This window comes from Bubalus bubalis, chromosome 17 (assembly GCF_019923935.1).
Source record: "Bubalus bubalis isolate 160015118507 breed Murrah chromosome 17, NDDB_SH_1, whole genome shotgun sequence".
NCBI classification, from domain to species: domain Eukaryota; kingdom Metazoa; phylum Chordata; class Mammalia; order Artiodactyla; family Bovidae; genus Bubalus; species Bubalus bubalis.
In genome coordinates this window covers 8,848,414-8,872,274 of record NC_059173.1, presented here as the reverse complement: position 1 = coordinate 8,872,274, position 23,861 = coordinate 8,848,414, and the positions used below count along the sequence as shown (strand labels likewise).

General features: G+C 43.0%; 2 long non-coding RNA genes across 3 annotated transcripts in view; one reads left to right on the top strand and one right to left on the bottom strand.

The window, feature by feature from the left end:
* Positions 1-22,597, bottom strand: part of LOC123329910 — a 31,106-nt gene extending 8,509 nt beyond the window's left edge. Inside the window, exons 1-3 of one of the 2 annotated variants that reach the window (XR_006545494.2) lie at positions 22,319-22,597; positions 10,904-11,276; positions 9,026-9,165 (exon numbers count right to left, since the gene is read on the bottom strand). This is a non-coding gene — a long non-coding RNA (uncharacterized LOC123329910). The remainder of the gene's footprint in view (positions 1-9,025; positions 9,166-10,903; positions 11,277-22,318) is intronic. The other variant, XR_006545493.2, reaches the window with a different exon arrangement.
* Positions 22,598-22,869: 272 nt separating this feature from the next.
* On the top strand, positions 22,870-23,700 carry LOC123329909. The gene is made up of 2 exons (XR_006545492.2): positions 22,870-23,300; positions 23,586-23,700. It is a non-coding gene; the product is annotated as an uncharacterized LOC123329909 (long non-coding RNA).
* The last annotated feature ends 161 nt before the right edge of the window (positions 23,701-23,861 follow it).

Sequence of the window (23,861 nt, the reverse complement as noted above, 5' to 3'; positions counted from 1 at the left end):
ACATGAGCTAGCAACTAAACAACAACAATCAATTCAAATACTAATCTCTTCTAGGAACACTCGAACAGACAGACCCAAGAATTACATTTACCACATACCTGGGCATCCCTTAGCCCTGGCAAGTTGACACATAAAATTAACCATCATGCCTGATAAGAATTTTCTCAGTCAAATATGAATAACCTAATTTTGCAGAGTAGTAAAATATATATTTGAGAATCCAAGTAACTCGCTAAGGTCAAGGTCACACAGTTGGCGACATAGATAGACATGGCAAGCCAGTATTCTTAACCACTGTGGCCGATGCTGGGAAAAGGTACCCAGTTCTCATTTAGCAGGTTCTGGCATAATCAGAGCAAAAACCCTCTCATCGTTTCTTTTTCTTTTCTATTCTGGTGCCCTTGGGCTACATTTAAGGTGTGGCACCAGCATTTTACAGCCATCTTAGTAAACACGGAGTCAAGCTAGAATCCCTGGTGGGCCCTGAATCCAGGGGGAAATTTTGATGAGGTACGGAATATCTTCCAACAGCCTGCATATTGACAGAAAGGAGGAAAACTGTTTTGCAAAAGCCGAACGTTCACTCAGGTTTTTCCATAAGATGTTATGGAAAGGAACTTTTGGGCCAACTCAGTAATTATACAGTGGAGAAATCAGACCAGCACCTCTGCTGGGTGCAAAAGTTAGCATCATCAGCAAGGAGCAAACAAACATTGTGAACCTTCAGATTTGATTCCCTGAGAAAGCATCACCTCTGCAATAACGTGGACAGAACATATAACTGGAGTCGAATCGCCAGGAAACATCAGCCAAACACACCAGATGAATGAGGTTCTATTAATCAAATGGGGTGAGAGGGACTGTATTCTTCCTAAACGTCTATGTTACCAAACCCAGGCAAGGCTGCAAAAAAGTTCCAGGTTAAAGAAAGCTAAAGAGCCCTGACAACTAAACACGAAATCTGACCCTCGATTCAATCCTGCACTGGAGAGGAAAAGATGATAGAAAGAAGTCATTTCAGGACTTCCCTGGTGGGCCAGCGGCTGAGACTCTGTGCTCCCAACACAGGGGGCCCAGGTTCGCTCACTGGTCAGGGAACTAAGATCCCACATGCTGCAACTAAGAGTTTGCATGAAAGTGAAAGTGAAAAGTGAAAACCACTCAGTCGTGTCTGACTCTTTGCGACCCCATGGACTATACAGTCCATGGAATTCTCCAGGCCAGAATATTGGAGTGGGTAGCCTATCCCTTCTCCACGGGATCTTCCCAAGCTGGGGATCGAACTCAGGTCTCCCACATTGTAGGCAGATTTTTTACCCGCTGAGCTACCAGGGAAGACCCAAGAGTTCCCACACGCTGCAACAAATATGGAATATCCTGCATACTACAATTAAGACCCAGCATAGCAGAATAAATAAATATTTAAAAAGAAAAGAAAATGACTTTGAGGTAAAGGGAGCACCAAGGATAAAGCAAATGGTATGAACTTCTCCCAATAAGGGAATCTGGGTGAAGGGTGTATGGGTCTTCTTTGCACTGTTCTTATTCTTGTAAGTTTCAACATTAAGAAGAAAAAGAAAAAAGTGACATAAAACCATTCTTCCTTTTGACTCTAGGTTTGGTTTTAGTATGTTTCTGATAATTATAAGGCTGATTATATTGGTCATATTCCTAAAGAAATTCCTCAATACCCTTTTAGTGTTCTGGCCACTGAATTCCATCATGGGGAATGAAATTCAGTTCCATACATTGAGTTCCCTACATACACCTTGAGCAATTCTTGGGACACCAGTTGTGTGTCCTGTGATTCGACTCCATGCTGACACTATCTACCCACAGGTAACGTCAAATCCCATAGGTTAGGGGTTCAGTCCTATAAGACTGCCCACCCCAGCCCCCAGTGCTGATGCCAGTCCAAGTCCAGGCTGTTACCTGTACTTCTAGCCAACTAGCTATAAACCGGAGGTTCAGTTAACTTGCTAGAGTGGCTCACAGAATTCAGAGAAACCTATTATGGACTAGATCACTGGTTCATTATAAAAGAATGTAACTCAGGGAACAGCCAGATAAAAGGGCCTGGCATGTGGGAAGGCAGCGTGACGTTCCACGTCCATCCTCTCCAAATCTCCACGTGTTTGCCGATCTGAAAGTTCTCTGATCCCTGATCCTTTTGGGGTTTTTATCAAGGCTTCACTACACAGGCATGATTGTGCCAATTAATCTCACCACCCAGTTCTACAATAATTAAATCACCAGTCCCTGTAGTCATTGCCTTTCAACACACCCTGAAAGGAATTCAGGGTGGAGATCAGGAATGAGGCATTCTGTGCTCTGGGAAAATTGGCAAAACACACCTTCAGTTAGATATTTTCAGGAGAAAGTTCGTATGTTCCTGAATTTCATACTTAGAAAAGCACTAAAATCATTAATCAAAATATCTATTCCTTGTGACCAGCAGCAACTTTCCACTGAGACATGGGCTTGAGTTCAGTATCCTTAGCTAAAATCACACATATGCTGATGTCCCCTTATACCTCTTTGGAATAGCTTCTCAGAGTCTTTGAAAAGCTGTCTCCCAGGCTAGAGTCTTCATTCAGTAAAGACACTGAATATACTCCACTCACAGCTTTTACGTTGTACCTTTTCTCCCTAAGTTGACAATTGATTAAATCATTGGCCAATGGAGACTGATTCAGCTTCAGTTCAGTTCAGTCGCTCAGTTGTGTCCAACTCTTTGCAACCCCATGGACTGCAGCACACCAGGCTTCCCTGTCCATCACCACCTACTGAGGCTTACTTAAATTCAGGTCCATTGAGTCGGTGATGCCATCCAACCATCACATCCTCTGTTGTCCCCTTCTCCTCCTGCCTTCAATCTTTCCCAGCATCAGGATCGTTTCAAATGAGTCAGTTCTTCGCATCAGGTGGCTGAAGTATTGGAGTTTCAGCTTCAGCATCAATTCTTCCAAAGAATATTCAGGACTGATTTCCTTTAGGTTTGACTGGTTGGATCTCCTTGCAATCCAAGGGACTCTCAAGAGTCTTCTCCAACACCACAGTACAAAAGCATCAATTCTTCAGCACTCAGCTTGCTTTATAGTCCTCACATCCATACATGACCCCCATATAGTCCCTCACATCCATACATGACCACTGGAAAAACCATAGCTTTGACTAGACGGAACTTTGTTGGCAAAGCAATGTCTCTGCTTTTTAATATGCTGTCTATTCAGCTTACCAGCCCCTCTTCTGTCCCTAGAGAGGGAAGGTGGGTGCAACCAGCCCCATCCACAGGTTCATCTCCAAATGTACCTCATTAACATAAAAATATGCTTTCTATCACTTATAACACTTAGAAAATTCCAAGGATTTGTGAGCCAGGAACCGTGGATGAAGACAAATGTATATATTTGTTATAAATCACAATATCACATCCAAATTGCTTTAACTATTTAACTTTCCTTGTACTTTTCTTTGTTGGCAAAACAAAATAAAAAACCAAAAAATTCCTCCTCCTTCCTACCCACTCCCAACAGGCAAAATTATATCTGAAACTTACCTCTTATCCAAATGTTCTTGCTCGTCTCCTGGCCTTCACAGTAACCAGTGCAGTACCAGACACAAAAGTTCCTCAAAATACCACTTTATAGACTAAAAATTATCTAAGTCTAAGGTGTGAGTAACATCAGGAAGTAGGATATGACCAACAAAGAACCTAGTCACACTGTGTGCAAACAGTGGCAGACTTTATTTTTGGGGGCTCCAAAATCACTGCAGATGGTGACTGCAGCCATGAAATTAAAAGACGCTTACTCCTTGGAAGGAGAGTTATGACCAACCTAGACAGCATATTCAAAAGCAGAGACATTACTTTGCCAACAAATGTCCGTCTAGTCAAGGCTATGGTTTTTCCAGTGGTCATGTATAGGATGTGAGAGTTGGACTATAAGGCAAGCTGAGTGCAGAAGAATTGATGCTTTTCAACTGTGGTGTTGGAGAAGACTCTTGAGAGTCCTTTGGATCGCAAGGAGATCCAACCAGTCAAACCTAAAGGAAATCAGTCCTGGGTGTTCATTGGAGGGACTGATGTTGAAGCTGAAACTCCAATACTTTGGCCACCTGACGTGAAGAACTGACTCATTTGAAACGATCCTGATGCTGGGAAAGATTGAGGGCAGGAGGAGAAGGGGACGACAGAGGATGAGATGGTTGGATGGCATCACCGACTCAATGGACATGGTTTTGAGCAAAGTCTGGGAGTTGGTTATGGACAGGGAAGCCAGGCGTGCTGCAGTCCACGGGGTTGCAAAAAGTCGGACATGACTTAGCAACTCAATAGCAACAGCAAGAATATGGCCAATAAAGAACCTAGTCATACTGTGTGGGAAATACGGTATGTCAGAGATACTGATCCTGTCTTTATTTACATTTTTGCTGTTTTATTCATCATTGGATTTTTTGCATTAATTTTGATTTTTTAAAAATATTATTTATGTTGACTATTGACATTTTTGGCAGTCATTTAATTTTACACCTTTGCCTCACCCTAGTTCCAGACCTGCTGATATTCAAAGTTCATTGATTAAAAAAAAAAAATCAGAAGCAAACAGAAAAAAAGCATTAGAGAATTCCAGTATGGTTATGTGTCTGGTAGGTTTATTCCCTACAATAACCTGTGAGATAGATCCTGTTATTGTTCCTGAAACAAGGCACAGAGGAGATAAATAACTTGCCCAAAGTCACAAAGCCAGAAAGTCAGCTATAGCACCTGGTTCTTCTATATTCCACATTTTCTTCAAAATGTTTGCTTTATGAAGCATGATTAAGCAAAAATATCATAGCAACTTGGGTTAGTAACAGCTTGAAATGATCTTTTAAGAGTCATGTAATTATCATGACTGATTTTTCAAACATGCTATGAAAATGAAGTTGAAAAGATGTAAAATACACACTAACCTGGGAGTGACCTCTGTTGGGGAATCAGACCCTGGGGCTCTCATATGGGGGCAGCAAGCCTGGCATCCCTTCTATCGAGCTTTTTGGGGGAATGGTGAATAGGACTTCTTTTCAGGGAGAAATATGGCCAAACACCTCATATATAATCTTCTAAAAAGTGAACTGAGGGACTTCCCTGCTGGTCTACTGTCTACGACACCATGCTCCCAATGCAGGGGGCCCAGGTTTGATCCCTGATCAGAAAACTAGATCCCACATTTCACAACTAAGACCTAGAATAGCCAGTTTTTTTTAAGTGAATTGAGAAGTTCAGTTCAGTCAGTTCAGTCGCTCAGTCGTGTCCGGCTCTTTGGAAGCCCATGAACGGCAGCACACCAGGCCTCCCTGTCCATCACCAGCTCCCGGAATTGAGAAGTGCTAGGACCAAACCCAGCAGATTAAGGTCCAGGGAATGTTTTCAATGAATAATTTTTATCAGGGGCACAGTTCTTGAGGCTCCAGCCTACCGTGTTTCCCCTTCACTTGGCTAAGAAATAAAGCCACTTTTTTCTTTTTCCTCCATAAAAAACGAAAACCAAAAAAATAGTTTTATCATGATTTGAGCAAAGTGTTTTCCCATAAATTAGAGACCGTGGGCTATGTTTTTTCTGTCTTGCAAGGGGGCAATTTTCCCCAGTCAACAGACGCATGGGACCTGATTTTGCAGTCATCAACATGTTCTAAGGGCTTCCCTGGTGGCTCAGCTGGTAAAGAATCTGCCTGCAATGCGGGAGACCTGGGTTCGATCCCTGGATTGCGAAGATCCCCTGGAGAAGGGAAAGGCTACCCACTCCAGTGTTCCGGCCTGAAGAATTCGTGAACTGTACAGTCCATGGGGCCGCAAAGAGTCAGACATGACTGAGTGACTTTCACTAACAGGTTCTACATACGCTGAGGGCAAACAGTGCCTATACTCATAGACATTAACTGCCAGTCCGCAGTTACTTCATTTTCTTCATCAGTAAATATTCATTGAGTGTCCACAGAACAAAAACTCAGGAAGATCTATGACAAATCCCTGTACTTTATATGGTGAATCCGCCATCAAAGGACATAGTGCTGATTCTGACATGTCTCCTGGATGACAAAAGATTTCAGAAGAAGTTTCAAACACCAGAGGGTGGCAGAAAATCCTTATCAGGTTAAGTTGTGTGTCTGCTATAGAACTACAGCTTTTTTTTTAATAGTTTTTCCTCCAAATATGAAAATGTTTTGTTTCAAAAACACAGCAATTGGCAGAACGGCACAGTGACTACCCACATACACACTACCCGGGTTCACCCCCTGACACTTCACTCTGTTTCATCATGTAGCTATCCACAAATCCATTTGGGGTGTTCGGTAGTCGCTCAGTCATATCCAACTCTTTGTAACCCCATGGACTATAGCCTGCCAGGCTTCTCTGTTCATGGAATTCTCCAGGCAAGAATACTGGAGTAGGTAGCCATTCCCTTCTCCAGGGGATCTTACCAATCCAGGAATCGAACTCAGGTCTTGGGGGTGTTTGGTGGTACCTTTAAAAAAAATTGCAAACTTCAGTATGCTTCCCCCTGAATATTCTAGCAAGTGCGTCATATCTTAGAGCTCAAGCTTCGTTATGAGTTCCTTTCTTTTCTTTTGTGTTAAAATGTGCATTCAATGAAATGAAATGGACACATTTAAATGTACTAGGAGCTGTGTTTTGACAATTAGATACCCAAACTGCTAGAAGTGATAAAATACACTTGTTGTCCCTGAAGAATGGTGGGTCCAGGGGCTGGGGGAGGCGATGGGGAACTGGTGTTCAGTAGGAACAGAGTTTCAGCAGAGCTATACTATTGAACAAAAGCAACATATCTTCAGCTTTGAAACGGAAGCTACACTCTACACTCGAGAGCAGAAGGGAGAAGTCATTGCAGGGGGACTGAAGGAAATGACCCCTGCCATGTCCATCCATTCCCATCGCGTGAAATTCTATCCTGACTCTTTTTTCTAAAAGATGTAGAACGTTCTCCTGAGGAGCCGAAGCACATAGAACTTCTAACAATTTTTCTTCCAGGGTGGTCTGCCTTTTCCCCAAGAAGCTCTTGGCTCTGAGGAGGGCCCAGACTTTGTGTCTGGATGTTGGGCCAGGTGTCTGGGGATTTCAGAGATTCCCACCCCGCATGGGCATGCACTCTCTCAAGAGAGATGACCCAGGCTGCCACTCAGAACTTCTGCCTCCCATGGAAACTCGTCCTCAAGGCCTTCTGAAGTCAACTGAGCTCAAGAAGGAATTATTTGCCATGTTGGATTGTTAAAATATTATAAAAGGTATTATCTGCCATCTTGAATCATTAAGATACGACAGCTGGGATAGCTGAAAGCTCTAAAAATCAACAGGAGACAGATTTTCCTGCAAATTTTCTAAAATGGATTTCCTACCTCAGATACCGACTGACGGACGGTTTAACAATATAGGAATAATAATGAAGAAACACTGAAGTGTATGATAGGTGAAGGATTATTTCATAGTAAATTAGAATAATAAACAAAAAATGGGGGCCCTTTCAACCAGGAAAATCTATCCGTGGCCTAAGACCATGCCCAAAGCAATATTTAGATGACACTTAAGTGAGCAGTCTGTCAAATTATGTCCAGTTTTAAAATATTCATTAATTTTGAAAGAAAAACTTGTACTACATTAAACAAACAAACAAACAACACTTTGACATACACAGAGACCGTCCCAATCCAGTGATTATTTTTGGTTTAACAACCCAAGATGACAACTCTAAAGCTAGGTGAAACAAAGGGATAAAAATAGTGTGATTTCCTGGAAATCCCACAATGCAATTTCACTTTGAACTGGCAAGCAAATATCCAGGCATGATCTGCATGCAAGTGGGTGGCGCTTTGTTCTAGAACGATGGGTCCCAATTAAAAATAATGAGGCTTGTCTCCAGCCGCCAGACCCAATTAGAGATAATAAGGAGTGATAGCTCCAGAAATAGATTCATTTTTCTCTGATAGACGAATTGGGACAGGGGTCTTGCTAGGGGTCACTGGGATAGTCCTGGCAACAAAGCATGGGTCACTCAGGCTTAAGAAGCCCATACGAATCCAGTTATTAAATAAGGAAGTAGGAATAACCCCATACATCGCTCATTCATCAGCCACTTACAACCCAGCACATTCAGATCTACGATGTTAGCCAAACAGGGTGACTATGGACATTAAAACCTTTTTAATAATGACCATATCATTTAAATGATTGCTTTAAAAAAATAATGAAACAGAACATATGTGCTTAATTTCACATATGTCTGTGTATTTTTATGCACAAGTGTATATGAGCGCAAAGAGAAGCGAATGAACAACAACAAATACAGGTGCACACATTTGCACTTTTGGAATAATTGTAGACTTGCAGAAAAGTTGCAAAGATGGTACAGAGAGTTCTTGTATAACCTTCACCTAGTCTCTCTCTTCTCTAGCTCCTTGGATAGCAAGGATATCAACTAGCCAATCCTAAAGGAAATCGACCCTGAATATTGAAATCAACACTCCAGCATTCTATCATTGGGAGGACTGATGCTGAAGCTCCAATACTTTGGCCACCTGATGCAAAGAGCCAACTCACTGGAAAAGACCCTGATCCTGGGAAAGAGTGAAGGCAGGAGGAAAAGGGGCCAACAGAGGATGAGATGGCTGGATGGCATCCCCGACTCAGTGGATGTGAGTTTGAGCTGACTCCATTAGACAGCAAAGGACAAGGAAACCTGGAGTGCTGCAGTCCATGGGTCACAAAGAGTCAGACCCGACTTAGTCACTGAATAACAAGAAGTCTCTCTCAGTGTTAGTAGCTTATGTAACCTGGCATGTCTATCACAACTAAGAAATGAAGCTAACCTTACCATCAACTAGACTTACTAGCCTGGGACTGGAAGAAGAGAGATTAAGATGGTGTGATGGGGTTGAAGGAGGGGGACAGGGCTGCAGCAGGAAGTGATGTAGGAGCATACAAACTGCTGGACCCGCGGGGAACCGGGGCAATGATGAAACTGCTCACCAGATGGAAGAGATCACCTGGACAGGTACAGACAGGCAAGCTGTTTGTGCCCACGGTGTCTGATTACCCTCTTTCAGTAAAGGCTGACTCAAGCTGACAGGTACTCAGCACAGAAATGCTTTCCAGACAGAGTCCTTGCCCTGTAATGAAGAACAGTCATCAAGGATACAAACGTCTTGTGTAAGCCTTCAAGAGGAGAACTAAGACATTCTCAGGATGATACATTTGAAAAGATTCAGTGAGAATCCATCATCTTCACCCCTGGTTCCCTGAGCAAGATTTAAAACTCTAATGAAATGACAGCTTTAACGTGTTGAAAGGGGTTGTGGACTTCCTTGGTGGTCCTGTGGTTAAGAATCTGCCTGTCAATGCAGCGGACCATGGGTTTGATCCGTGGTCTGGGAAGTTTCCACATGTCAAAGACAGTTTAGCCTGTGCACCACAACTACTGAAGTCCACACCCTACTGCCTGGCCTCTGCAACGAGAGGGGCCACCGCAGTGAGAAGCCTACTCACTGCAGCTAGAGAATAGCTCCCACTCGCTGCAATTGGAGAAAGCCCGCACTCAGCAACAAAAACCCGGTGCAGCCAAAAATAAATAAAATTTTTGTCTGGCAGAACAACACAATATTGTAAAGCCATTATGCTGCAACGAAAAAGAAATACATTTAAAATAAATAAACACTTGAAAAAGAAAAGGGGTTGGGTTTTGCAAACATATCTTAATCATGAAGGGGGGTGTTTAAAATGTTTGGTAGGTGGGGTTTTCCAAAGATGATCACAATAGTATCTCCTATTCCACCTGCTCTTCTAGATCGCTCCATTCCCCTATCAAAAGATGGAGTCTAATTCTTGCCTTGAATCTAGGTGAGCTTGTGATTCACTTGTAACCGACAGAATGTGGCAGAAAGGACAATGTGTGGCTTCCGGGGCTAGGTCAAAGACACAGCTGCCATTGCAGCAGCTCTGCTGCCCAGCGGCTGCCATGCTGGGTGGAAGCCCAGCTACATGGAGAGGCCACCCGCAGGCTCTCTGGTCGGCAGCCCTAGCCCTCCAGTCTCCTCAGCAAGGGGCCAGATGCGAGAGTAAGCGAGTCTTGGGATAGTGTGAGCCCAGCTATCAAATCACTCCCATCTCAGCATTCCAGTGGACACCAAGGAGCCGAGACAAGCCCTCCCCACTGTTCCCTACTGGAAGTCATCACCCACAGAATTGGTGAGCATAAGGAAAGTGTGGGGTTGCTTTTGACTACTGAATTTGGGGTGGCTTTTTATTGCCCAACAGTAACCAAAACAATGAGGCATATTCTCTCTTGATTGACCTCCATGAACCGAGTCCCAAGACTAGCCACTGCATTCCATCACCTGCTGAACTCAGTGATGACATCCAGGCCTGCGAAACTCTCAAAAGCAGCAGGAGACCTTCAAGAACCTTGCTACCCAAGGTCCAGGAACCAGCAGCCTCAGCACCATCTGGGAGCACTTAGAACTGTACCATCTTAGGCCCCATCCCAGACTTACTGTATCAGCATCTGTCTTTTGATAAGATTCTCAGGTTAAAATATGAGTATAGCAGAATGCACGGCAGATGCTATGCCCAAAGACCAATCAGAGTTCCTTCCTCCCTTGCCTCCTATAAAGGATGGAAATGTCAAATACTGGGTGTTCCAGGCTCCCTTGCAGCTAAGGGAGGCCTCACAGGCCATGCTGAGCCAAAGAGCTACAAGTGGGAGTGCATGGGAGAGGCTTCCAGGAAATAGTTCTAAAGAAGAAAGATGCAATTTACACACAGGCCTTCCAATACATCACTAAACCTTTAAAAAAACATATCTGGTTCTCTGCTTTTAATTGCTGTACAGTGTTCCAACCATAGACTCACCTTGTTCAACCCCTCCATTTCCCTAGTGATAGATACTCCAACTCCAGCTCACAATTGCCTCAAACACCAGCATGATGAACATTTCCAGACATGTTCTCTTTTGAACATACGCACAAGTCCTCACAGGAGTGTATTCCTTGGAGTGAGACTAGTGGGTCGTCAGACACACACGTATGTAATTTCACTGCATTCTGCAAAGCCTTGTTCAAGAATGATCACAGAAGTCAGTTTGTCCTTCCTTCAGTAGTGCCTGATGGCTCCTGTTTCTCTATATCATTGCCATTCCTGGGTACTTTCGGGTTCTACAATCTTTGCCAGTCTCGTGGGTATAAAGTAGTATTCCATTGCTGTTTCCTTTTCTGTTATTGACTATCTGTGAAGTTAGACAGAATGATTAACCAGAAATGTTGATTAGCTAGTCAGAGAGACTTTTTTCATATGCATGAGAGCATTTCTGGCTCTCTGATCTATTCTGTTTCACTGTTCATTTGTGCTTTCATTATGCCTTAAGAGTGTGAATTAATAATTCAGATTGGAATTTTATCAAATGGTGTAATTAAGGAGAACTGACATATTCACAGTGTCAAATTATCACATCCAAATCACTAGGGAAATGCAAATCAAAACTACAATGACATATCAATTCATATTCAGTAGGATGACAATTTTATATATGTGTATACACACACACCGGAGAAGGCAATGGCACCCCACTCCAGTACTCTTGCTTGGAAAATCCCATGGACGGAGGAGCCTATTAGGCTGCAGTCCATGGGGTCGCTAAGAGTCGGACACGACTGAATGACTTCACTTTCACTTTTCACTTTCATGCATTGGAGAAGGAAATGGCAATCCACTCCAGTGTTCTTGCCTGGAGAATCCCAGGGACGGGGGAGCCTGGTGGGCTGCCGTCTATGGGGTCACACAGAGTCGGACACGACTGAAGTGACTTAGCATAGCATAGCATACACACACACACATATATAAAACAATAACAAGTGTTGGTGAAGACACAGAGAAAGTGGAACCCCTGCACTGCTGCTGGGAGTGTAAAGGGGTACAACTGTTATGGCAAAGAGTATGGAAGTCCCCAAAGTGTTAAAAATAGAATTACCATGCAATCCAGCAGTTCCACTTCTGGGTATGTCCAAAAGGCTTCAAAGCAGGGATTCAAACAGATATTTGTACACTCATGTTCTTAGCAGCATTATTCAAAATAGCCAAAAGGTGGAAGCAATCTAAATGTCCATTTATGAGTGAATGGATAAACAAAAAAATGTGGTTATACACACACACACAGATTATTATTCAGCCTTAAAAAGGAAGACAATGCTGACATAGGCTACAACATGGCCAAACCTTACACACATCACACTGAGTGAAATACGCCGAATTCAGCTGGGAGTGCAACAAACGAAAAGGCTTCTGCACAGCAAAGGAAGCTAACAACAAGATGCAAAGGCAACTAACAGATGGGAGAAAATATTCGCAAATCTCATTTGGAGAAGGGAATGGCTACCCACTACAGTATTCTTGCCTGGAAATCCCAGAGACAGAGGAGCCTGGTGGGTTACAGTCCACGGGGTTGCAAAGAGTCAGACACAACTGAGTGACTAACATTAAGAACTAACATATCTGATAAGCATTTCATGTCCAAAATATACCAGGAACTCATTCAACTCACAGCGAAAACAAAACAAAACCAGAAAAACTCAATTAGGAAGTGGGCAAAAGACCTGAATAAGCATTTTCCCAAAGAAGATATACAGATGGTCAAAAGGCATGTGAAAAGACACTCAGCATTATTAATCAGCAGGGAAACGGAAATCCAAACTGCAGTGAGTAATTATCTCACACTTGTTAGAATGGCAATCATGAAAAGATTGCTATTGTTGTTTAGCTGCTAAATTGGGTCTAACTCTTTGCAATCCCATGGACTGTAGCTGCCAGGCTCCTCAGTCCATGGGATTGCCCAGGCAAAAATGCTGGAGTGGGTTGCCCTTTTCTCCTCCAGGGGGTCTTCCGGACCCAGGGATTGAACCTGCATCTTCTGCGCTATAGGTTCTTGTACCACTGAGCCACCAGGGACACCCTAGACAAGAGATAACAAATGCTAGCAAGAGAAAATGGAACCCTTGTGCCCTGATTGTACGCACAAAGGAATCTAAACTTGTACAGCCGCTATGGAAAACACTGTGGAGATTCTGCAAGAAACTAAAAATAGACCCATTGTATGAACCAACAGAAATAGAATCAATAGAAACTGGTTGGTTCTAGGAATAGAGCCAATCCCACTTCTGGTTATATATCTGAAGGAAACAAAATCCTTTTTCTGTAGAGATATCTGTACTCCCTGTTCATTGCAGCATTATTCACAGAGATCAAGGTATGGAGACAACTCAAATGTCTACTGACAGATGAATGGATAAACTCAGCACGGTGTGTATACACAATGGAATAGTATTCAGCTTTAGGAAAGAGGAAATCCTGCCATTTTTGACTATATGGATAAAGTTAGAGGACATTATGCAAAGTGAAACAAGTCAAAGACAAATTCTGCACAGTATCACTTACATGTGAAAAAATAAAAAGAAATTAAAAAAGAAAGCCAAACTCAAAGAAACTAAAAAGTGGTTGGCAGGAGTTGGGGACTGGGGTTAAGATGGCAAGGTTGGTAAAGGGTACACATTTGCAGCTACATTATGAATAAAGTCTGAAGAGCTAGTAAAAAACATGGTGACTATGGCTGATAACACTGTCTCGAATAATTAAAGATTGCTGAAAGTAGATCTTAAATTAACCTGATGGGGGAATCACAATGTGAAAGTCACAATGTATATATGTTTATCAAATCATCAACATTGTATACTTTAAATCTTACAATTGTCAATTATATCTCAAAAAAAAAAAAAACAAACAAGTCTTGGATTCATTGTTTTAGTGGTATATAACATTCGCTTATTGATTGAGGTAAGAACACTTAGCGGGAGATCTACCCTCTTAAATGTTTAACTGTGTAGCACAGCGTTGTTCAGTGGGTTTTACTAGCAACGTCCTACAGACACCTTACCCCATCCTCCATCTTTATAGGCTCCTCTCCCACCAGGAGCCCAGTTCTTTCTCGCTGTTTCCCAGACCAGAGAAGATCAGGTGGATAAACAAAGCATTGGTGATTTAACATCTGAATTTTAAAACACCAAAAAGAAATGAGACAGTATAACAGAATGGCTTCATACCACCCTGAACAAGCAGGAGAGACATTTCGAGAGAAAAACAGGCAAGTAACTGGACTGCCCGTGTACACAGGGTCTCTCCAGTGTCAGATCCCAGGGAGTGATCCACTCACCAGAAGACCCTGCCTGATACTACCATGCCATAACTTGAATATCTTGGAAAAGAGAAGGAGAAGGAAGTCTGCATTTTCTGATTCTGAAAGCTAAAGACATGTTTGAATTGTAACAGCTAGTTTTTATCTGTCTGTGGTGCCTGCCAATGCAAGAGACAAGGGTTTGATCCCTGGGTTGGGAAATCTCCTGGAGTAGGAAATGGCACACCACTCCAGTATTCTTGCCTGGAAAATTCCATGGACAGAGAAGCCTGGTGGGCTACAGTCCTTGGGGTCTCAGAGAGTCAGACATGACTGAGTACACATGCATTTTACTTTACACTAGGTATCTCATGTAAGTGGAAAGATACAATTGTCTTTTTGTGATGGCTTATTTCATTTAATATATAGTCCTCAAGGTTCATGTTGCAGCAGGTGTCAGAACCTTTTTTTAAATTTATTTATTTTAATTGGAGGGTAATTACTTTACAATATTATACTGGGTTTTTGCCATACATTGACATGAGTCAGCCATGGTGTACGTGAGTTCCCCATCCTGAATCCCCCCCACCTCCCTCCCCATCCCATCCCTCAGGGTCATCCCAGTGCACCAGCCCTGAGCACCCTGTCTCATGCATCGAACCTGGACCGGCGATCTATTTCACATATGGTAATATACATGTTTCAGTGCTATTCTCTCAAATCATCCCACCCTTGCCTTCTCCCACAGAGTCCAAAAGTCTGTTCTTTACATTTGTGTCTCTTTTTCTGTCTCACATATAGGGTCATTGTTACCATCTTTCTAAATTCCATATATATGCATTAATATACTGTATTGGTGTTTTTCTTTCTGACTTACCTCACTCTGTATAATAGGTTCCAGTTTCATCCACCTCAATAGAACTGATTCAAATTCATTCTTTTTACTAGCTGAGTAATAGTCCACTGTGTATATGTACCACAGTTTTCTTACCCATTCGTCTGCCAATGGGCATCTAGGTTGCTTCCAGGTCCCAGCTATTGTAAACAGTGCTGCGATGAACATTGGGGTACACGTGTCTCTTTCAATACTGGTTTCCTCGGTGTGTATGCCCAGCAGTGGGATTGCTGGGTCGTATGGCAGTTCTATTCCCAGTTTTTTAAGGCATCTCCACACTGTTCTCCATAGTGGCTGTACTAGTTTGCATTCCCACCAACAGTGTAAGAGGGTTCCCTTTTCTCCACACCCTCTCCAGCATTTATTGTTTGTAGACTTTTTGACAGCAGCCATTCTAACCGGCATGAGATGGTACCTCATTGTGGTTTGGATTTGCATTTCTCTGATAATGAGTGATGTTGAGCATCTTTTCATGTGTTTGTTAGCCATCTGTGTGTCTTCTTTGGAGAAATGTCTGTTTAAGAACTTTCTTCTTTTTTAAGGCTGGATCCTATTGAGTTCTGTTTATCCATTCATCCATCGGTGGACACATGGGTTGCTTCCACCTTTGGGCTATTTTCAAGAAGGCTGTGAACATGCGCGTGACATTTACTTGATTTAAAATAAACCGGGGGTGACTTTAGGTTACCAGAAAAGTTGTAAAGATTACACAGAGCGCTCTTATCTACCCTTCACCCAGTTTCCTCACACTCTTTCATAGTCTCATGGTGCGTTTATCCCAGCTAAGAAACTGAAGGTGGGACATTTCTATTAACTGTGCTCCAGACTTGATTCAGATTCTACCAGTTTTTTCCACTAAGCCCCTTTCTTCTTCCAGGATCCAACCCCGGAAGCACACCACACTGCCTTGAGTTATCATGCCCACCCAGTCCCCTCTGATCTGGAACACTTTCTCATTCTTTATTTTTCATGATCTTGCCAGTTTTAAAGGGCACGGTCAGTAGACTGACGTTAGAGATTTTAGAAAGAATACCACAGAGGTAAAGATCCTGTGTGTCTCCTCACCCCATCCCATCAGGGTTCATGGGATCCGCATGTCATTGTTGATGTTAACCTTCATCTCTTGGTTAAGGTGGTATGTACCAGGGTGCTCTCCTGTGACAGCAATATTTCCCCCCATCTATACACTAGTATTTGGAGGCAAATCCCTAAGACCAGCCCCACAGGGAAAGGGGAGGAGAGAAGAAAGAATCATTAACAATATTCACCTCCTGGAGGACAGAGGATGTATTGGGTTGGCCAAAATGTCTGTTTGGGTTTTTCTGTAAAATGTTCTAGAAAACTCGAAATGAACTTTTTGGCCAACCCAATACATACTTATTTGAGATCTTCCATTAAGAATATTTCTCGTGTCTCCCCCATTGATCTATTTTTCTCCAACCATTTATGTCAGTATGTACTCATGGACATTTAAAGGATCAGTTAACAATCCATTTTTTTGGCCATCCCTTGCTTTGCTTAACAGTGTATCAATAACTATACATTTTGAACTTGATACTTTAACATGTTTCAAACTTGACAGGCTTTTTCCAAGGAATGAGTCCTGCTTCAGTCAGTGTTACTAATATCACCGATATTTATGACCACAAAGGCCACATTGATCATTTTGAACAAGTGTCGATCCTACCCAGCACCTAAGAATCAGAGCTAAACTGAGGGCCAGTTTCCAAGCATCTCTAGAATAATCCAGAGAAGCTTACAAGCGTCCCCTCAAGATGGGGCTGCCAGACCCTTCTGGGCGGGTAATTAACTGGTCCAGAGGACACGGTCATTATCACTCAGCTGACTCACGGCTGTCACAAATCCCTGGGTTCAGAAAAAGCAATAAAACGTGTGTGGGATGCATATGCTTAAAAGCAAGACAGTTTCTGGAGTCAGACGTAACAGTGTTCACTTGTACTTTTGTTCTGAGCTCTGTAACAATACAGAGTTTGGGAACAGAATATTTAAACAATTCATTTGGATAAAGGTTTTCCTTTGGTTTTGAAAAACAAATTCTAAAAAGCTAAGACAATGATGCTAAGCTCTTTAAAGCATTCAGGCTCTTGGGTTTTCTCCTGCTTGGAAAATTATTCCTTACCTTTACATCTGAAATCAAACAGAGATCTGGGGGGAGAATTTACGTGGTTTTATGTAGATGTTGCATATGCATCTTAACTACCACTGAAATGGCTATGATCTTTTTTTTTTAATTTTATAAAGAGTTGTTTAAAAATATAAATAAAAAGAAAACAGCCTTACTTAGTTCAGAGCCCCAAGAATACACTTCTCTCTGCTGCTCTGCTCAATAGCTCAGTTGCGTCTGACTCTCTGCAATCCTATGGACCGTAGCCCACCAGGCTCCTCTGTCCATGGGATTTCCCAGGCAAGAATACTGGAGTGGGCTGTCATTTTTTCCTTCAGGGGATCTTCCCAACCCAGGGATCGAACCCACGTCTTTGCATCTCCTGCATTGGCAGGCGGATTCTTTACCACTGTGCCACCTGGGACATGTTACAGTAAGTGAACAGCCAAGAGCACACTGGCTGGTCACTTACTGTAACATGGTCTGTATTCAAGGATGTGTGTATGAGGGTGCTGTTTTCCCTCTCAACAGTAAGCATGTCATGAGGTTTGCAGTCTGAGCTCTGCAGACTGACAGTTTCAAAATCAGAGGCATTGTATCAAGAGCGCTTTTCATTTCTCACACAGATTAATTTCTGAAGCAGAGAAGCCTCCCCAGCCCCTAGTCCACACAGCAATTAGTGAATAGCAAGTATTGGGTTTTGACAACGAGTTCTCTGGATTGGGCACCTCTGCCAAATTCCCACTGCGTGCCCCACTGTGAAGTTGCTCTTTATGCAAATTCTAATGGAATTTACAAGAGTTAGAGCTAAGCACACTGAGAGGACGCTTCTCACATGCGCTTGGTAGGTTTCAGAGCACACAGAAGGCACTGTAGGATCTGGTGCAGGCTAGCTGCTGAGACGCAGGCATCCTTAGGGGCTGAGCATCCCAAACAAGTCAGGCACTAGGACCTCCACCGCATTCTCCAGGCTGAAGTTGTGGAGGTCTTTTTGTCCGTTACATCCATGCATGTAATCAGCGATTGTTCCTATTGTAAATCCCAGATTCACCATCTGTATGCTCCAAAGGGCTGGATGATTGTTAATACCCTGTCCCTATGGGATTAATCTGCAATTTCACACTAAATGATTTTTAAGTATAATTTGTTACAATGATACAACATTACCATTTCTAAAACAAACAGCCCGGATTGTTACCTTGCAATGAAAAGCAAAAAGTTTGCATGCTACTGTTTTACATTCACTTCGTTTTAGACACAAATAGAGATATGGGGAAAAAAACCCAGTCCAGAACCTTGAGAAGGGGTTTTATGAAGGGAACACACTGCTTTTTATTCCTGGGGAACAGTATCTGAACCTGTAGTAGTTATAAAAGGGAGCAAGTTATCTGAACAGTCTTAAAACCACTTAGATTTGTTTGGTGTTTGCAGAATAAAGGAGTTTACAGTAAAAACAAAACAAAACTCTGTTGAGCAAAGAACTGTTAAAAGTTTTTGTAGACAAATGAGGAGCCTCCAAAATCAGTCTTTGATACTAAAAAGAGCTGGCTCCAAATGCACAGAGAATATTTTTTTCCATGTCTTGGTTTGTTACACAGAAGATGTTACTCCAAAAGTTTTAATGCTATGAATTTCAAACTATGTCATCTAGAAGAGAATATTATTCAAAAGCAAGTCTAATGGCAGCCAGGATACCAAATATTGAGACATTTGCGTGCCTTTTACTAAGAATGAAGCCTTTCCACTAGATTGAAACAAATGCAACAATTCCCTCCCCTCCCCGCCCCACCCTTCCGCCCAGGAACATTTTAGGGTGAGTTCAAATGTTCCTTTTATGGATCAGATGGTTGGGATGTTGGAAGCAGTTCAAGTTACAAATTTTGCTCAATTTTTATTATAATCCGCCCCGTAAACTAAATGCATGACATCTATGGGACCTATGTGGGGACCAACAATTCCCTGGGATGGAGCGTCATCCATCTCAGTGGGATGTGCCTTGTCCCAAGCTATGCATCATTTACAAAGATGCCTAAAAGGGCTTGCCCATCAGAAACCATTGGCTGCAGAAGAGTTGGAGGGCAGGGCCCCCCATAACACTTCTTTCCATCCTCTCACACCATCAGGTAGAACAGACAACATGAGCCAAGTCTGAATTATTTCCTCATCTCTCACATGGGTGCAATCACACCCACCTCACAGCACTGTGAGGACCAAGAAAGATGCTCAAAGCACTTAGCATATCATCCAACAGAGTAAGTTTTCCACAAAGGGTAACTTACTATTTTTATTAGCTGTTGACAATCTTTCTGAGGTTCTGACGGCATCACAGGCACAAAATCCATTTCACTTTTGTCCTCATTATTATAAGGAAAACAGCAAAGACGCATAAACACATGGTCAGAGGCCAGTGGCGAGGACCTTGGCCTGGGGTTGGGCATAAGGAGTGGTAGAGCCTGTGGCAACCTGGAGAGCACGTGACCCTCCCTCTAAGGGCTGGGGAAGGGGCAGCGGCATTCCGTCTCAGCGGAGGACTCCCTCCTGGGATCATGGGCCTACTGCAGCCAACTCGTCAGGTTTTTCAGGAAAAGCTGGAAATCCCAGCTGGAAGGATTTTCCAATGCTGGCTTCTGATTCAAACGTTTTTAGAAAGAAAGTCCATGAGCCAAACAAAGCCTGCTTGTGGCTGCATGCGGCTGCATGGGGCCTGCATCCCCTGGCTGAGGACGCCTGCTAGAAGCCAACAGAAAAAGACATACAAAGAAATCAGAATATAGAATGGAGTAACCGCCAGAGGGATGTCTTATAATGTAGACTCAGATCAGATGTGGATTGCACGTTAACTGTACCCAGAACACAGCTCTAGAGGCTGCAGCCATATCCTCTGTACAAAATGAGAAAATATATACACATGCATGACAAAGTGTGCAGAGGGGCCAGATTAAATCAATGATAGAATTCCACGGTGAGAGCTTTCCCCTGCATGGCGACTGCTGAATGGATTTCCTGGTGGGTAAATGTATGATTTGGGGCAGAAGATAAGCACCTTAGGTATTTTTTCATTATATTTGAATTATATTTGTTATGGGCTTCCCTGATAATTCAGTTGGTAAAGAATCCACCTGCAATGCTGGAGACCCTGGTTCAACTCCTGGGTCAGGAAGATCCCCTGGAGAAGGGACAGCCTACCCCCTCCTATAGTCTTGGGCTTCCCTCATGGCTCAGCTGGGAAAGAATCCACCTGCAATGTGGGAGACCTGGGTTTGATTCCAGGGTTGGGAAGATCCCCTGCAGAAGGGAAATGTTACCCAGGCCAGTATTCGGGCCTGGAGAATTCCATGGACTATATACATTTGTTAAAGCAACAGAAACTTACCTGTTTCAGTTTAATAGAAAAATAGCTACTTGTGTACATGGACTTGGCACTGACACTCAAGGAAAAGGTGTGGAATTCCACAGAATTTTGGCACTGGGTGGGCCTCAGAGATTTAACCCCACTTGTCCCTGGTCTGTGAACCCTCTTCTCAGTCTCTGCATCAACAGCTGGGTGACGGGCACGTTCTGCCGTCAGAGGTGACAGGCTGGCCTGGGGCTGCTACCAGCGTTAGAAAGCTTTTCCTTATCCCGGTTAAAATAAGCCCTGGAACCTTATAACCCAGTGATCTCAATTTAGCTTTGGGGGAGTCACAGGGTTTTATTCTTTCAACACACAAATTCTCAAACAAACAAAAAAACACACTCCAAAGAAAAAAATATTCATTAAAGGAATGCCTAGACATCGCCCAAACAACAACTAAATTAGAGTATTATAAAGGGAAAGAGAAAACTCCAGCAACCTGTTTGGAGCACATTCAAGGGTGCCATTCAACAAAAGGCTGAATTTATTAGCTGCCAACAACCTTTCTGAGGAACAGCACAGGGCAGTGATGGGAACTGGATCTGGGTGGAGGCAATAGGGTATCATCTAGATTCAAAAATCTTAGAGTACTCCTTTCCTGGAAACATCCAAGGGTTTAGCATCCTTTTGTTAAATAAGACGTAGGCCAACAATGATAAGCGGCAGTTCCTCTACAAACTTGCTCCCAGAGAACCATAATACACATATCAGTCATGCTAACAGGAGCAAAAGAGATCAACAGCCAGGGTACTTTCATGGTCTCCCACAGAAAAAAAAAAAAAAAAACCATTCTGTCCTCCCCATCTGAGGAAGCTGTGTTTAGACGTCAAACAGGGGCTTCACGGTGCTGTGGAACTGACTTCTTAGGAAATCAGAATCAGAAATTACTCTTAGAGGCAGCATCAACTTTCAGTAGTGAACACAGGGTATGCTGTTTCAATTGAGAACTTTCTTAACAGAAAATACCATCTGATTAGGTTTTTTTTTTTTTTTGCAATAGATGAAGCAACAAAAACAAATTTTAAGCCTGTAAGAATCCTGTGTGCCACATACAGGCCTGGGTGCTGTGGCCTGGAGGGGTTGTTCTACTATAATTGAACCTGAAAAAACACCCTGATATTTCTGCTTCCTGGGCATGCCCCGTGGTTCACTATGTCAATCAGTGAATCAGAGTGGGAGAAAGAGAAGTGATTCTTTATTGCTACAGATCATCTATCTCTGACCACGCTCCCTTTGCCCCTTCGCCGCCAGAAAATTAGAATAAGCAAAGCAAAAGTCAAGAAAGTAGAAAGAAACAGTCATAGTCTGTAACAATATGGAGCTGCTACTTGGTCTAACAAAACCTGTTTGAAACTTGCTGGTGGTTTTAGTTTTAGTTGCTAAGCCATGTCCGACTCTTGCGACCCCCTGGACTGTAGCCCACCAGGCTTCTCTGTCCATGGATTTTCCAGGCAAGAATACTGGAGTGTGTTGCCATTTCCTTCTCCAGGGGATCTTCCTGACCCAGGGATAGAACCCAGGTCTCCTGCATTGCAGGCGGATTCTTTACCGACTGAGCCCCCAAGGAAGCTTGCTGAGTAGTTTTTAATCCTTCTATACCAACTCTGCTCCTACACACTGCTGTGAGGAACTGGTCTTCCCAGCTATGACTGAGTTGGTTTTAAGCTCATAATCAACAAACAAACATTTCTTACCAAGTCGTGGGCACCCAAGCTCTGAATAGACCAGGCAAATAATATACTGCTCAACTACCACAACTTCAGAAACCCTGGCGCAAGTTGAAACAGTCTCTGCTACATCAAACCAGAGAGCGAGAGAGAAGCCACACGCATCCCTGTTGTTTTCGCTCTCTTCTGCCTTCCCTTTGTAATCAGAGGACTGATGAACTGTTGAGGCTTTGGGAGATCTTGCTAGCAAGGAAGCAGGTCCGCATGCAAAATCAGAGTCGATCTGAGGTTCTCGGTAACCAGAAGCAAATGATAAGGGGCCATATAGCCATGGAAGCAGGTGAATTTCATATTCTTCCAAAAAGAAAAAAAGGGTAGAATCGGCCATCTTTATGTAACTCAGTGAGATCACCTGCTACAGGTGCGCACGCTTAATCATAGAATTACCAGAAACTCTTGTTACAAAATGAGGATTCCCCTGTTCTTCCCTTTTATGGTTCTAATTTCACCCCCAGGTGACTCCTCTAATTCAGCAGGTTTGAGAATTACCATACATTTATAAAAGGGAGAAGATACATTAACCTAACAAAAGAAGGATTTCTGCCAAGTTACCTGGGTTTTCTGAATAACTCTAACAGTAGGCATTTGAGTGGCAATGTTTTCACCAACCAATCCTGGAGCAAAGAACTCAAAAGCTCCACTCTTTAGGGAAACAGTAGTTGCCAACCAAAACCGCTGCAGAGAGGTCAAGTTCCTGAGGAAAAGGGTATTCCGAGGAACCGCCCAGGACATCCTGAATCTCTATCTTAAACAACTATTTTCTTTTAGTGAGAAGTCTTTGCTCTTTTTTTCCCATAGTGCATGAGTCTACAGAAATTCAAGATTGTCTGCCTTTTATTTTAAAACCTTTACTGAATTTGCCAGTTTCCAGAAGAGAGACTTCCTTTCCAAACCATCCTAAAGATATAAAATTATACCTGGATGAAAAGGACTGTTACTTCAAAAGAAGGTTGTCAAGTTACCTCCCCTTCCTCAAACCGCCCCCCTCCCCACACTATTTAATGACAACTCTCTTAAGGATTAACACAAACAAACCCAAATGCTTTGAATGCTTACAACTTAACCTCTGAACTAATTGTAGGTCATTCCAGGACGTTCAAAGCAATGTAAACCATCTTTAGAACTGGTCAAAATACATATTTTCAATACACGCAGGTCGAAGGGATGAAAACTGAGACGTTTCATGACCATGACCTTAACTAACATCTGTAAATTACATTCTCCCCACCCCCAGAGAATGCAAGCTGATCTATTTACTCCGGGCAGAGAAGAATGAAGCAAGGGCGCCCAGGTGCTACAAGAAAACATTCGGGATATGGAGCACGGCCAAGATCACAGTCCACCTGAGTGAGAGACGAAACCCAGGTACACCCAGCCTAGGGAGCTCCGGCTCCTTCTTGAAAGTAAACAGAGGGTCGGAAAGACTTCCCAGCCACAGGTGCGGAGACGCGGTTCCCCTGCCCGCTTGGGGATAAACCACGTGAATACAGCCTCCAGAAACCCAAGAAGC